The sequence below is a fragment of the Capricornis sumatraensis genome, chromosome 18 (genome assembly GCF_032405125.1).
Source record: "Capricornis sumatraensis isolate serow.1 chromosome 18, serow.2, whole genome shotgun sequence".
Lineage (NCBI taxonomy): Eukaryota > Metazoa > Chordata > Mammalia > Artiodactyla > Bovidae > Capricornis > Capricornis sumatraensis.
Window position 1 is genome coordinate 53,649,121 of NC_091086.1, and position 15,875 is coordinate 53,664,995.

A 15,875-nucleotide genomic window follows, 5' to 3' on the forward strand; every position below is an offset into this window, starting at 1 on the left:
CTTGGTTATATTTAGCTAGTATACCACTTTTGGTCACTGAATATGTATCACTCATGGACCAACCAGAGAGAGAAAACCAGTAGGAGATAATCATATATTATGAATGGTCTCACACAATTGTTGTAACTGGTACTAGTCAGATTTGTCAGGAATGTCAGGAAATGTAAACTGGAACTCTCTGGCATCACCTAAAGCTACAATATACAATCAGAATTCATTCTTCAGTGAAGCCTCAATTTAGTTCTTACGGCCTTTAAGTGATGGAATCAGGCCCATCCAGATTATTTAGAATAATAATCTCACTTAGAGTTAGTTGATTTGGACTTTAATTATCTTTGCAAAATGCCTTCACAGTATCACCTAGACTAGTATTTGGAAAACTGGAGACCTCAGCCTTGCCAACATGACACATAAAACTGATCATGGACTACCTCTTCTCACATTAGAGCCCATACACATTTCCTTGATCCATAAGGAATTTCCAGATAAAGAGGAATGACAATGTAATACAACTGAGAATATAATAATCCCTTCCTCAGAGAAGCATGCAAAATCTTCAGGTAATGTTTACTCTTCTCCTTTGACATTTATAACTTAAATATCATGACAAAACAAACTATGAAGAATATATCTTGTGGTAGATAAAACATATATTTTTTTAAATTTATTTATATATACTTATAGGGCTTCCTTCATGGTTCAGATAGTAAAGAATCCACTTGCCAGTACAAGAGATGCAGGAGATACAGGTTCAATCCATGGGTCAGGGAGATCTCCTGTAATAGAAAATGGCAACCCACTCTAGTATTCTTGCCTGGAATATTACATGGACAGAGAAGCCTGGTGCGGTGCAGTCCATAGGGTCACAAAGAGTCAGACACAACTGAGCGACAGAGCAGCATGCACACATACATTCATAAGAAAAAAATTCTCATAATTTTTCATTCCTTACTTCAGCAACTGATCATGAGGTTACACCTAGTGTTTACAACTACCTTCATTTACTACCATTCCATACTCCCTTTGCTGTCATTAATCACTTCAGCTGATCCTGGATGTTTGCCTGCTGAGGTGAACTAAACCTTAATCTTACGGGCCTCCATCATTAGCTATCCTGTATAAATTGGATTTTTGAAGTTTTTCATTTATTTTAATCCCAGGACAGGGTAAGGGATATGTAAGGGATCTCTTATATTCCAGATATGTTTTTTTCTTCCTTATCTCCATTTTATAAGACCACAGTTTCCCCTTGGTAATAATTAAAAAAAAAAAAAAATCACCCCATACAGTATACTAACATGTTGAATAGGATCATTCTCTTCTTTGACAACCTGGAAGGTTAGGGTGGGGAGGGAGTTGGGAGAGGGTTTCAGGATGGAAGGAACACCCGTATACCTATAGCAGATTCACATTCATGCATGGCAAAAATCCATCCCAATATTATAAAGTAATTATCCTCCAATTAAAATGTAAAAACATAAAAGTTTAAGATACAATTCTAAATAATACAAGATAATTCATAAAATAAGGAAACAAGTATGATAGTTCAAAAAAGTATACGAGTCTAAAAGCTGAGAGGAAATTTCATGTGTAGATATATGGAAGGAAAGGAATAGGCTTCCCAGGTGGCTCAGTGATAAAGTATCCACCTGACAATGCAGGAGCCAGGGCGTTCAACCCCTGGGTTGGGAAGATCCCCTGGAGGGAAAAATGACAACCTACTCCAGTATTCTTATCTGGGAAAAAAAAATGCAAAAAAGATCACAAAAGAGTCAGACACAGCCAAGTATGGGTGTGCAGTATGCAACAAGGGATAAGTCTGAATATGTGATATATTCTTCATATCAACATTTAGGGGAAAATACCAATCAAACGGAAAGAAAATGTGAGGAATTAAATAAGGGCAACAGCAGCATATTAAAGAATTAGTATATAGTGGAGAAAGAAAATAAGTGGGTGTTAGGAACAGTTTTACTCCACAGGAAAAAAAAAATCAGATAAAATAAAGTGAATTTTTCAAAAGCACAACAAAATATGACTCAATGAATAAAGATTATAAACTTTGTCTGGTTCACAGTAATTGTTAAAAATCACTCACACCCCATAAAACCTATACTACTTTATATCGTCTCTGTTGCAACATTTGAAACATTTAATGAATAAATAACATCAAAATTACATAAACTCTTAATAGGAATAAAGGAAATGTTACCATGCCTTTTATGATTTCAGAGTAGCCTGCTACTGCTGCTGCTAAGTCGCTTCAGTCATGTCCGACTCTGTGCGACCCCATAGACGGCAGCCCACCAGGCTCCCCTGTCCCTGTGATTCTCCAGGTAAGAACACTGGAGTGGGTTGCCATTTCCTTCTCCAATGCATGAAAGTGAAAATTCAAAATGAAGTCACTCAGTCATGTGACTCTTAGCGACCCCATGGACTGCAGCCTACCAGGCTCCTCCATCCATGGGATTTTCCAGGCAAGAGTACTGGAGTGGGGTGCCATTGCCTTCTCCCAGAGTAGCCTACATTAATACAAACCACTAACAAAGACAGCACCAGAAACTTATCTCCTGAATATATATATATATATATATATATATATATATATATATATATATAATTTATAGAGAGAGAGAGAGAGAGATAGAGAGAGAGAGAAAGAGAGAGAGAGAGAGAAAGAGAAAGAGAGAGAGACAGAGACAGAGACAGAGAGAGAGAAAGGACAAATCCAACAATACATAAAAAAGATAAATCAAAAGAAAGTAAGTTGTTTTCATACCAAGAATGTTTATTAGAAGAATATTCAAAACTCAACCAATGTAACATGATAGAAGTAGAAAAATCATGATAAAAGGCAGCATCTTACCTGGATGTGTTATAGTAAAAATGCTGAGAATCAAAGACAATGACATTTTGAAATCAGTAAAGTTACTCATAACATACAAAAAACCCAGTGTAATTAAAGACTGACTATTCAACAAAACAATTGAGTTTAGAGGGCAATGCAGACAGAGGCATGGGCTTAAAACATTAGTCAACCAAGAATCTTATAGACAGCTAAGATTTCTTTCAAAAATTGAAAGCAACAAGATTCCAATTCCAGCCCTGACTTGGAAGTTCTCAATCCCATTCTTACAAGAAAAATTCTGAACAAATTGAGAAAATATATTTTTCTTGAATCCATCAGAGAAAAGAGCACACACCAAACTGACAGTAAAATCCAGAGACAGGCAACCACAAAATATTGCAGATAAAGCTTAACTGGAGCAGAAGCTGCTAGAATCATAAACTAGTCAGAATACATAAACACTAATTTTGACAAATTGCTGGAGTTTGTGTACTAAATAGTGTGAATCTCATGAGATTTGCAGTTTGGGGTGAACCCAGTATTTTCGTGGGTTTCTTCTATAAGAACACCACAAGGTTATGAATTTAAACAAATCAAGACACAAGAAAAAATGCACCTCATATCTCTAGCAGGAAGAGAGGAAGATAACCATTGTGAAATATGTTGGAAGTGTTCTCCATAACAAAGGTCTACTTTCCAGAAACCAAACTTCCTGAGCTTTAGTTCCATGGTAGAAGGGTATTTCTCTGATTCCAGCTTTTCCTGGCCTTCCTTTCTCACCTACAGAAGAAGAGACGATAAAGAAATACTGTGAAGGTTGTAGTTCAGAGGCACAGACTCACTAAAATGCTGAAACTTAATCATAGTATCACAGAAGGTTGTTTCCTCTCCTGCTACTTACCACTGTACCACCAGGGCTCCACAAAGGAGGAGAGTTGAAAGAGCTGCACGGTTCAGTGTTTATGGAAGAGGCTGCCTTGGGGAAAACAAGGTACACCTGGGAAGGCAAGAAAGCACACCTGAGAATGTGAAGCCTTTCGCATTTAAAGTTACAGGACATGTTTGGGAACACATGTAAGAATTAAAGATTTTGAAATTAAAAAAATAAAAAATTAAAATTAAAAAAGAAAAAAAAAAAAAAGAAAAAAAAATAAAGTTACAGGACACATTAAAAACATCCCAATGTCACCATATTAACATAAAGTCTCATACAAAAGGTTTATTTACATCAATTTCTGTCACCCAGTGTTGTGAATTAAGTTGTATCTCCCAAATAGATGTTGAATTCCTAATCCGTGGTAACTGTGAATATGACCTTATTTGAGGTGTAATCAAGTCAATAGGACATCATATTGGATTATGGTGATCCCTAATCCAAAGACTAGTGTCTTCATAAGAACAGAGAAATATTGTTTCATACAGAAATAATATTGTGTGAGAACGAAGGCAGATATTGGAGAGAGACATCTGCAGACCAAGGAATACCAATGGTTTCTGGCAACCTCTGCTGTTGCTGCTAAGGCGCTTCAGTTGTGTCCATCACTATGCGACCCTGTAGATGGCAGCCCACCAGGCTCCCCCGTCCCTGGGATTCTCCAGCCAAGAACACTGGAGTGGGTTGCCATTTCCTTCTCCACTTGCAACCTCAAGAAGCTAGAAAAAGGCAAAGAAAGATAGTCCCCTATAACCTTCAGAGAAAATGGCCATTTCAACAATTTTATTTTGGACTTCTAGATTCCAAAACTATGAAAGAACAAACAATTTTTTTTTTTTTCTCTCTTGTTTAAAGCCACTCAGATTGTGGTTCATTCTGGAATATGTAGTATACTAATACAGACTTTTTAATGACAGTGAAGTCCTAGTGAAATAAATACTTGAAAACTTTGAAGTTGATTTGGAATTGGGTAATCAGCAGAATCTGGAGGTGTCTTAAGGTTCATCATAGAAACAGTCTAAAGTTTATATAGAAAGAAAAAAAAAAAACGCTAGAATAGTGATAAAACAGTGAAAAAAAGAACAAACAAGACTGAGACTACCCAAAATCAAAATTTACTATAAAGCAACAATAATAAGGAAAGTGTGGTATTGGCAAAAAATGGACATCTAGATTAAAGGAGAAAAGAGAGCCCAGAAGTAGGTCTATACAAATATATTCTACTAATTTCTGTGACTAAGGCATAAAGACAATAGGAAAAAAAATAGCCTTTTCATAAAATGGTGCTGGAACAACTGGAAATCAAAATGCAAGAAAAAGTTAAACTTGACAAGTAATTTATAAATCTCACAAAATTATCTCAAGATTAATCATAAACTTAAAATGCAAAAACATAAATATTCTAGAATAACACATAGTAGAAAATCTGGTTCACCTAGGTTTGCAAATAAGCTTTTAGACACAACACCAAAATCATGATCTATTAAAAAAATAATAATAAAAAAATTAGACTTTAGTAATTTAAAATCATTTACTCTGAATAAAGAAAGAAAATCAAGCGTCAGGAAAGACAAATCTTACAAAACCATTATCTGATAAAGAACTTTATCCAAAGCTCTGAACGACTTTTCAATTGCAAGATAAGAAAACAAAACACCCTAATTTAAAAATTGCAGGAGGGTGGTGTGCCAATAATCTGAACAAATACTTTATATCAAAGAAAATATACATATAAAAAGATACCCAAAATAATTTGTCGTGGAAAAATTACAAAGTAAGAAAAAGGAGATGCCATGCTACACCTATTATTGATAGAATATTAGCAATAATAAAAATAAATGAAACTGACATTATGAAATGTTGGCAAGGATAGGGAATTGCATGAAAATTCTGTGCTGTGGGAATGCTAAATTTGTAGCCACTTTAGAACATAGTGTGACAGTTTCTTTTGAAAATAAACAAGTCTTAACCATACTTCAGCAGTTGTGCTTCTAGATACTTGCACAAGTGGTTTGAAAATTTATTTCCGCATAAAACCCTGCACATGTTTTTAGCAGTTTTACTTATAATCAAAGCAACCAAGATGTTGCTTTGTTAATGAATAAACATGTTAATGATTGTTTATTCATTATGTTAATGAATAAATAAACTGAGGCACATCTATAAAATGGGATCTTTTCAGTAATAACAGTAAATGGAATATTAAGCCATGGAAGGTGTGGACAAACCTTAATCATCTACTTCTAAGTAAAAGAAGTTGGTTTAAAAAGGCTACCTGCTGTATGATGCCAATTATATGTCTCTAGAAAAGGCAAAACTATCAAGAGAGTAAAAGGTTCACAGATTGCCAGTGGTTTGTGATTTAAACAGGAATGTTTGAGATTTAAACATAGAATTTTGATGGTAGTGAACTTTGTGTAATGGTTAATATATGACATTTTGGATATGTTTAAATACATAAAACTTTATAGCGCAAAGAGTGAAACTTAATGAACCCGGGTTTTCTTAAAAAAAAAAAATAGGAAGTTTAAAAATATCAAGAAGAAAATGTCATCAACAAAGCCCACTGGCGTCCCCCAGAAAAATAAGATGAAATCTAGGTAATGATGTCCCGTCTAATCTATTCTTTTGTGCTTAGTCTAGTTTTCCTAGTGTATAGGGGTCTGTGTGCCAAGGCCTTATACATAATATGTAAGATTACAGATACCCGCACAGAACCACTGGGCCCACCTAGTGCTTCTCATTCCAACTTGGTGGGACTTTGTGCAAAAGGACTGCTCAAAACACTGCAATTCAAGATGGCAAAGCATACTGTGTGGAGAGGTGCTAAAATGAAGTGAATGTTGCTCAATCATGTCTGACTCTTTGCAACCCCATGGACTGTAGCCTGCCAGGCTCCTCTGTCTGTAGAATTCTCCAGGCCAGAATACTGGAGTGGGTTGCCATTTCCTTCTCCAGGGGATCTTCCCAACCCAGGGATCAAACCCAGGACTCCTGCATTGAAGGCAAATTATTTATCCTCTCAGCCATCTACACCGGGTATTTTAGACTGAAGCAACAGGACGGAGGGAAATCTGCCCCTCCCTCTGCAGAGGAGAGGAAGAATCACAAAGGTCAGCAAAAATTTATAAGGGAAAGTTACCCAAGCAAGGGGAAATGATCAGTGTAGTCTGACGCAAACAGCATCTCCCTCAATTAGCGGGACATCAAGATGAGTTTTCAGCTGTTGTTCAGACTTCAGTTCAGGTCAGTTCAGTTCAGTTCAGTTGCTCAGTCATGCCCAACTCTTTGTGACCTCATTAATCGCAGCATGCCAGGCCTCCCTGTCCATACCAACTCCCGGATTCACTCAGACTCATGTCCATCGAGTCCGTGATGCCATCCAGCCATCTCATCCTCTGTCATCCCCTTCTCCTGCCCCCAATCCCTCCCACATCACAGTCTTTTCCAATGAGTCAACTCTTTGCATGACGTGGCCAAAGTACTGGAGTTTCAGCTTTAGCATCATTCCTTCCAAAGAAATCCCAGGGCTGATATCCTTCAGAATGGACTGGTTGGCTCTCCTTGCAGTCCAAGGGGCTCTCAAGAGTTTTCTCCAACACCACAGTTCAAAAGCCTCAATTCTTCAGCACTCAGCCTTCTTCACAGTCCAACTCTCACATCCATACATGACTACTGGAAAAACCATAGCCTTGACTAGACTTGGGGGAATTTAAAATTCAGGAACTTGTAGGCAGGAGAGAAGCCTGACTAATGTTTAGTGAAGACACAATGTTTGGTCTTTTGAGGAATGTATTAGCAGTTTGCTGCTGGTTTGCTATTCCACTGTAAAGCTCCTCCTGTGTTTACCTGCACTTCCTAGAACTTTCTTGTTGAACATATTCTTTTTCATGTGATATCACTAACTCCTATGTTATTGAAATATTGTACTTTTTTGTTTTTTCTATCTCTCTCACATTCTTACTTAGACCTCATTATGTTATTAGATATTACATATTTTCTATTTTTCCATAGAATAAAACAAGTAGTAAAAAACTGAACTATTGTGCATCTTACACATCAATTATGTGTCTCTACTAATCAACTTCTTTCACCAGTTGGTATAAAGTTGCTGCAAGTATTTTTATCACTCATTATTCACCTCACCATAATTTGGACTTCCTCCATTGCATTCCCTAAAATATAGTTTGCTATGATCAATAGTGATTTTGCTACAGTCACTCAGTCATGTCCAACTAATTGCACCCCCATTGACTGCAGCATGCCAGACATCCCTGTCCATCATCAACTCTCAGAGCTTGCTCAAAGTCATGTCCACTGAGCCAGTGACATCATCCAACTATCTCATCCTCTGTCATCCCACTCTCCTCTTGCCTTCTATGTTTCCCAGCCTCAGAGTCTTCTTAAATGAGTCAGATCTTCACATCAGGCAGCCAAAGTACTGGAGCTTCAGTTTCATCATCAGTCCTTCCAATGAATATTCAGGATTGGTTTCTTTAGGATTTACTGGTTTGATCTCCTTGCAGTCGAAGGGACTCTCAAAAGTCTTCTCCAATACCACAGTTCAAAAGCATCAATTCGTCAGTGCTCAGCTTTCTTTATGGTTCAATTCTCACATCCATACATGGCTATTGCAAAAACTATAGCTTTGACTAGATGGACCTTTGTCAGCAAAGCAATGTCACTCCTATTTAATACTCTGGGTTTGTAATAGCTTTTCTTAAAAGGAGCAAGCACCTTATAATTTCATGGCTGAAGTCACCATCTGCGATGACTTTGGAGCCCAAGAAAATAAAGTCTGTCATTATTTCCATTGTTTCCACATCTATTTGGTATGAGCTGGTGTGGCCAGATGCCATGATCTTCATTTTTTGAAATTTAAGTTTTAAGTCAGCTTTTTCACTCTCCTCTTTCATGTTCATCAAATGGCTCTTTAGTTCCTCTTCACTTTCTGCCATAAGGGTGGTGTCATCTGCATATCACAGGTTATTGATATTTCTGCTGACAATCTATTCCAGCTTGTGCTTCATTCAGTCTGGCATTTTTCATGATGTACTCTGCATAGAAGTTAAATAAGCAGTGTGACAATAGACAGCCTTGGCGTACTCCTTTCTCAATTTGGAACCAGCCCATTGTTCCCTGTCTGGTTCTAACTGTTGTTTCTTGATGTGCATACAGATTTCCCAGAAGGCAGGAAAGGTGGTCTGATATTCCCATCTCTTCAAGAATTTCTCACAGTTTGTTGTGATCCCCACAGTGAAAGGCTTTGGCATAGCCAATAAAGTAAAAGTAGATGTTTTTACTGGAAATCTTGTGCTTTCTCAATGGTCCAACAGATGTTGGCAATTTGATATCTGATTCTTCTGCCTTTTCTAAATCCAGCTTGAACATCTGGAAGTTCTTGGTTCATGTACTGTTGAAGCCTCTCTTGGAGAATTTTGAGTATTACTTTGCTAGCATGTAAGACAAGTGCAAGTGTGCAATAGTTTGAATGTTATTTGGCATTGCCTTTCTTTGGGATTGGAATGAAAACTAACATTTTCCATTCCTGTGGCTACTGCTGAGTTTTCCAAATTTGCTGGCATATAGAGTGTAGAACTTTCACAGCATCATTTTTTAGGATTTGAAATAGCTCAACAGGAATTCCATAACATCCTCTAGCTTTGTAGTGTTGCTTCCTAAGGCCCACTGACTTCACACTGCAGGATGCCTAGCTCTAGCTGAATGATCACACTGTTGTGGTTATCTGGATCATGAACATCTTTTTGGTATAGTTTTCCTGTGTATTCTTGCCACCTGTTTTTAATATCTTCTGCTTCTGTCAGGTCCATATCATTTCTGTCCTTTATTGTGCTATCTTTACATGAAATGTTCCCTTGGTATCTCTAATTTTCTTGACGAGATTTCTAGTCTTTACCCGTTCTATTGTTTTCCTCTATTTCTTTGCATCTATCACTTAGTAAGGACTTATATGGCTCTAAATCCTATAGTAGTTTATATTGCTGACCATTCTCTTCTTGAATCCCTCACCTTTCTTGGTTTCTTTGATTTCATTTTTTGTGTTTTTTTTTTTTTTTTTTTTTAATGTTACTGGCCTCATCTTCTTGATCTTCATTTTTTCCCCCTCTATCCTCTTTGGGTTCTGTCAAATCTTGTTTGTATAACATGAGTCTCCTTATTTCACTTTTTAACACAATAAAAATATCCCTGTTAGTCAGTTGTTACATTTATCAGGTTTATCTCACATTAATACTTCTACCTATGTACTTATATCCCTTTATGACAACTTTCTCTGAAGTCTCTATTCACCTTAAAAAGAACAACTTTGAAATAAAACCTAAGAACTCTCCTTCCTTTTTTATACTTTATCAGGATTCCTTATTTTAATACATGACACTCTCTTAAATATTTAAACTTTACAACCTAGAAATCAAATTCAATATTTTTTTTAATATTTTTGGTCATTGTGTTACTTGGATACACTTTGAATCTATCAGTTTTTCTTCTTTACTCTGATGATTTCCAACTACCATAATTCTTACTTTGAAATCTTGCACAAACCCAATAGGATAATTCATTTTATCCTGGTATATACAGAGCTGACCATAACAAAATCATTTCCTATGTGACAAGTAGAGTCCTCTTGTCAAAATTCAGAGCTGATTATATTGCCCTCTCCTTAAAGTATCTTAATTATTTTCATTTTTCTCTTAAATAAATGTCAAAATGTATCAAAATAGAAAACAAGACTACATGTTCTACTTACATTTGTCTACTTACCTGTCTACTTACATCTAAATATATTTGCATCTTGATTGAGTTGCTGCAGATGCACTACAGTTACTTTATTTTATTACATTATTTTACTTTTTAAAGGTCCTTTGTTTGCAGAGGGCCTTCGCCCATGCTCTCTTCTTTCAGTTTAGAACATTCCATTCATTCCTCCATTTGCCATATTAATTTTGATTCTACAATTTCAGTTCTATCACTTGTTAGATTATCCTTTGCTAACCTCCTAACAATAAATTTTCTTTACACTGCATTTTCATAACATCAAGGATCTATCTAGCACTTGATAAATAACTTCATTTTATGTTTGTTTGTGTGATTCATTGATAAATATCAGTCCCTTAGTAGGTTCTGTGCTAAGGAAACTGTTTTCCCTTTTTCCTTTATTTTATTCCCAGTGTCTCAAACACACCTGACAAATGGAAGGTATCCCTCAAGTATTTATAAAGTGGATTAATAAATGAACAAAAAAATAAATAAAGCTAGTTCCATGATTTTAATAAATACATTTTAATGTATATGCATACATACATATTTGAGAAAATTATTTGTACACATATACATATATATATATGATAAAAATGATATTTTGTAAAAATCATGGAACTTGTTCTATTTCCTCATTTGTTCACTTATTAATCCATTTCACAAATATTTATGGGACACCTCCCATCTATATATAATAGGAGATACAAGTTTGTTTTCTGGGTCAGAAAGATCCCATGGAGAAGAAAATGGCAACCCACACTAGTATTCTTCAATGGGAAATCCTATGGACAGAGCAGCCTGGTGGGCTACAGTCCATGGAGTTGGAAAGAGTTGGAAATAACTTAGTAGTCACTAAACAACAATAGCTATACACACACACGTGTGTGTTCGTTAGTTGCTCAGTCATGTTCGACTCTCTGCGACCCTATGGACTGTAGCCTCCTAGGCTCTTCTGTCCATGGAATTCTCCAGGCAAGAATATTGAATTGAGAGGCCATTTCCTTCACTTCTTGGGGATCTTCCTGACCCAGAAATCGAACCTGGGTCTCCCGCACTTCAGGCACATTCTTTACCATCTGAGTCAATATATATTTGTTTTTATAGCATGTGCTTTTTTGGTATTCTTATACAGTGTAAAGTGGTTTTGTGTTCAGTTCAGTTCAGTTCAGTTCAGTAGCTCAGTCGTGTCTGACTCTTTGTGACCCCATGAGTCACAGCACGCCAGGCCTTCTTGTCCATCACCAACTCCTGGAGTTCACTCAAACTCATGTCCATCGAGTTGGTGATGCCATCCAGCCATCTCATCCTCAGTTGCCCCCTTCTCCTCCTGCCCCCAATCCCTTCCATCACAAAAGCTGTTTCCAATGAGTCAACCCTTCTCATGAGGTGGCCAAAGTATTGGAGTTTCAGCTTCAGCATCAGTCCTTCCAATGAACACCCAGGACTGATCTCCTTTAGGATGGGCTGGTTGGATCTCCTTGCAGTCCAAGGGACTCTCAAGAGCTTCTCCAACACCACAGTTCAAAAGCATCAATTCTTCGGCATGCAGCTTTCCTCAGAGTCCAACTCTCACATCCATACATGACCACTGGGAAAGCCATAGCCTTAACTAGACGGACCTTTGTTGGCAAAGTAATATCTCTGCTTTTGAATATGCTATTTGAGTTGGTCATAACTTTCCTTCCAAGGAGTAAGCATCTTTTAACTTCATGGCTGCGATAAGCATTTGCAGTGATTTTGGAGTCCCAAAAAATAAAGTCTGACACCGTTTCCACTGTTTCCCCATCTATTTCCCATGAAGTGATGGGACCAGATGCCATGATCTTCGTTTTCAGAATGTTGAGCTTTAAGCCAACTTTTTTACTCTCCTCTTTTACTTTCATTAAGAGGATTTTTAGTTCCTCTTCACTTTCTGCCATAAGAGTGGTTTTGTATTAGGTTGGTGAAAAATCAATTGTGGTTTTGCATCGTTGAACTTTGCTGTTTGATATTTGAATACATTTTTAAATAACTATGGTTATGCACATTTCTTGCTTTACTAACTTCCCATGTAGCTCAGTCGGTAAAGCGTCTGCCTGCAATGTGGGAGACCTGGATTCAATTCCTGGGTCAGGAAGTCCCCCTGGAAAGGGAAATGGCAACCCACTCCAGGATTCTTGCCTGGGGAATCTCATGGACAGAGGAACCTGGCAGACTAAGGTTCATGGGATTGCAAGAGTTGGACATAACTTATCGCTATCTTTCTTTCTTGCTTGCTTTATTTTTTTTTAACTAATGATATTGCTTGCTGTTTATTTTGTTTATTTTAAAATTTTATATTCATTTTAATAAATACAGCTATATTTATTTATTAGAAAATAATTATTGATATAGTGATTTTCATTAGACAAAAGCAAATTCAAATTATTTTCTCATTCAAGTTCAAAATGGGTAATATATTGGCAGAGACAACTCATCACATTAACAATACATTTGGCCCAGAAACTTCTAACAAGCATATAGTGCAGTGGTGGCTCAATAATTTCTGTACAGAAGACAAAAGCCTTGAAGATAAGGATAGTATTTGCTGGCCACAGGAGGTTGACAACAACAAATTGAGAACCAACTTTGAAGTTGATCTTCTTACAACTATAGGTGAAGTTGCTGAAGAACTCAGCATTGACTGTTCTATGGTCATTCGGGATTTGGAGCAAATTGGAAAGGTGAAAAACCTCAGTGGGTGGGTGCCTCATGAGCTGTCTGACAATTAAAAAGAAAATGTTGTTTTGAAGTGTCATCTTCTCTTATTCTGTGCAGCAACAACAAACCATTTCTAGATCAGATTATGACAAGCAATGGAAAGTAGATTTTATTCAATAACCAGCCATGAGCAGCTCAGTGGTAGGACCAAGAAGAAGCTCCAAAGCGCTTCCCAAAGCCAAACTTACACCAAGGAAGATCATGGTCACTGTTTGATCGTCTGCTGCCCATCTGATCCACTACAGCTTCCCGAATCCGGGTAAAACCATTACATCTGAGAAGTATGTTCAGCTAATCTATAAGGTGCACTGCAAATAGCAATGCTGGCAGCTGACTTTGGTCAACAGAATGGACCCAATTCTTCACAACAATGCTGGACTGATTGTTCCACAACCAACACTTCAAAAGTCGAATGAACCGGGTCACAAAGTTTTACTTCATCTGCCAAATTCACCTGACCTCTCACCAAATAACTACCACGTGTTCAAGCATCTTGACAACTTTTTGCAGGGAAAGCATTTCCACAACCAGCAGGAGGCAGAAAATGCTGTCCAAGAATTTGTCAAATCCCAAAGTGTGGGTTTTTATGCTATAGGAATAAACATTTCTTATTGGCAAAATGTGTTGATTTTTAATGTTATTTTGATTAATAAAAATATGTTTAAGCTTAGTTATAATGATTTAAAATTCATATTCTAAAACCTCAATTACTTTTACACAAGCCTTAATATTTTGGAAAATAAAACATCTGTCAGAATTTTCTATTTATTCATAACATTTTATCCCACGCATTGCATTATCCATGGCAACTCTATAGGAATTTGTTGGGGGTGGTGGTGTTCATAGATCTGAAAGCTCTATACTTGTTTAATAGTTAGATACCCATATGAATAGAATATTCCAGAAATTTCCAGAAATAAAACCCCTTGATGGAACCACACAATCATTATTGGTTTAGTATGGAAATTGTTGCTTTTACTTTGACAAATGCCTAATTTTTCACTCAGTTAAAATGCTATCTACATAACGTATACACTTTCAATGTTAATATTCAGCATAGGTAAAAAAAAAAAATAGGAATGTCAAAAGGTAAAGAGAAATTCTGTAATTGGCTGTATTTCTACTCAGTTAAAAGACGTCTGGGGACATGAGTCAGTAGGACCAGCCTCAAAATAAATTAGTGGATTAACAAGGGATATGGTTATCCAGGGAATTGCATGAGATGATGATAAAATACCTGGGAAAGTTTAATGATGAAATTTCCCCCAAGGAAAATTGCTGAACAGTCATTAAAGTGTACTCTTACATCTCCTAGATTTATTTATTTATTTTTTAATCATTCCTCCTGGTGATTCAAATGTGAATAATCACATTTCTAAAAAGCCATGTAACAGTATCTTTAAGCAAAACTATAAAAGTAGTTATGCCTGAAAAGACATAGGTGGTATTTTAAGGTTCTTGCAAAGAGCAACCATTCATGAATTAAAATTCATGTTGCATGTCATCTTATATTCTAATATTGGTTAAAACTAACATTTAATGAATGCATGCTATGCTCTAGACATTCTCTTAGGAGCTATCTTGTTTAATCTTCATAATAACACTCTTTTAACTTATTCATATGTTGCAGAAAGGAAACTGAGGCTCAGTGGAATAGAATGTCTGTGTGAGCTTCTTGTGCACCCAAGACAAGGATGAACCAACGTATAACTAATTGACTCTATACTCTAGGTATGTTTCACTATGCCATATGATCCCTAGAATGAAAAGGCATTTTTCCACTTAGAGAAAGATAAAATGTTAATATCCACAAGATTGTATCTCTCTTCTACACTGTGCATAATAACTAATAAAACTGCTTACATTTTAAATTATTCTCTGTCACAGTGTTACCACTTAACCTGAGAAGAACACATTCATTTACATTCCAAGGGCAGTTTGCAATTTGAATTAAACATAAATGTACATAAGAAAAACATCCCATGATGTTTTCCAGGAAGTTAGCTTCTAAGCACTTATTAGCTAATATGTTTCCTTGGCAGATAAATGGTAAACTAAAATATACTGCATGTCACTTGAAAGAATCTGAACTGAGGGCTATTCTGCATCCTAATCTGACACAATAATTTTCATGACCTAGGGGAAGTCATTATTTCATATTTCTGGGTCATATTTTTTCTACTGAATATGAGGGAATTGATGAGACAATTTATATAGCTATTTTGAGACTTAAATTTTTTTCTTTAATAAAATGATTATTGTAAGAGTCCTTCTTTCAAAGATGGCCATCCTCCTAGTTTCCACGTTAGTTAATCAACCCACTTGGACTGTCTTCAAACCAGAAAACATTTTTGCTTCATTCTTTTCCTTATCTCCAGTGGAATAATGAGACATAAGCACAAAGAACGTTCTTATCACATGGGCACACTGCAGATTGTTCTTCCATAAAGCCTTCTTATCCCATGGATACCCAGCATTTTTCATAACAGATGTGTGAAGTCGGTGGATTTTGTTAGCATTTCAATGATCTGGCACACAGAATGGGAGCACTCAGAACCCTGGGTGCCAGTTGCTCAG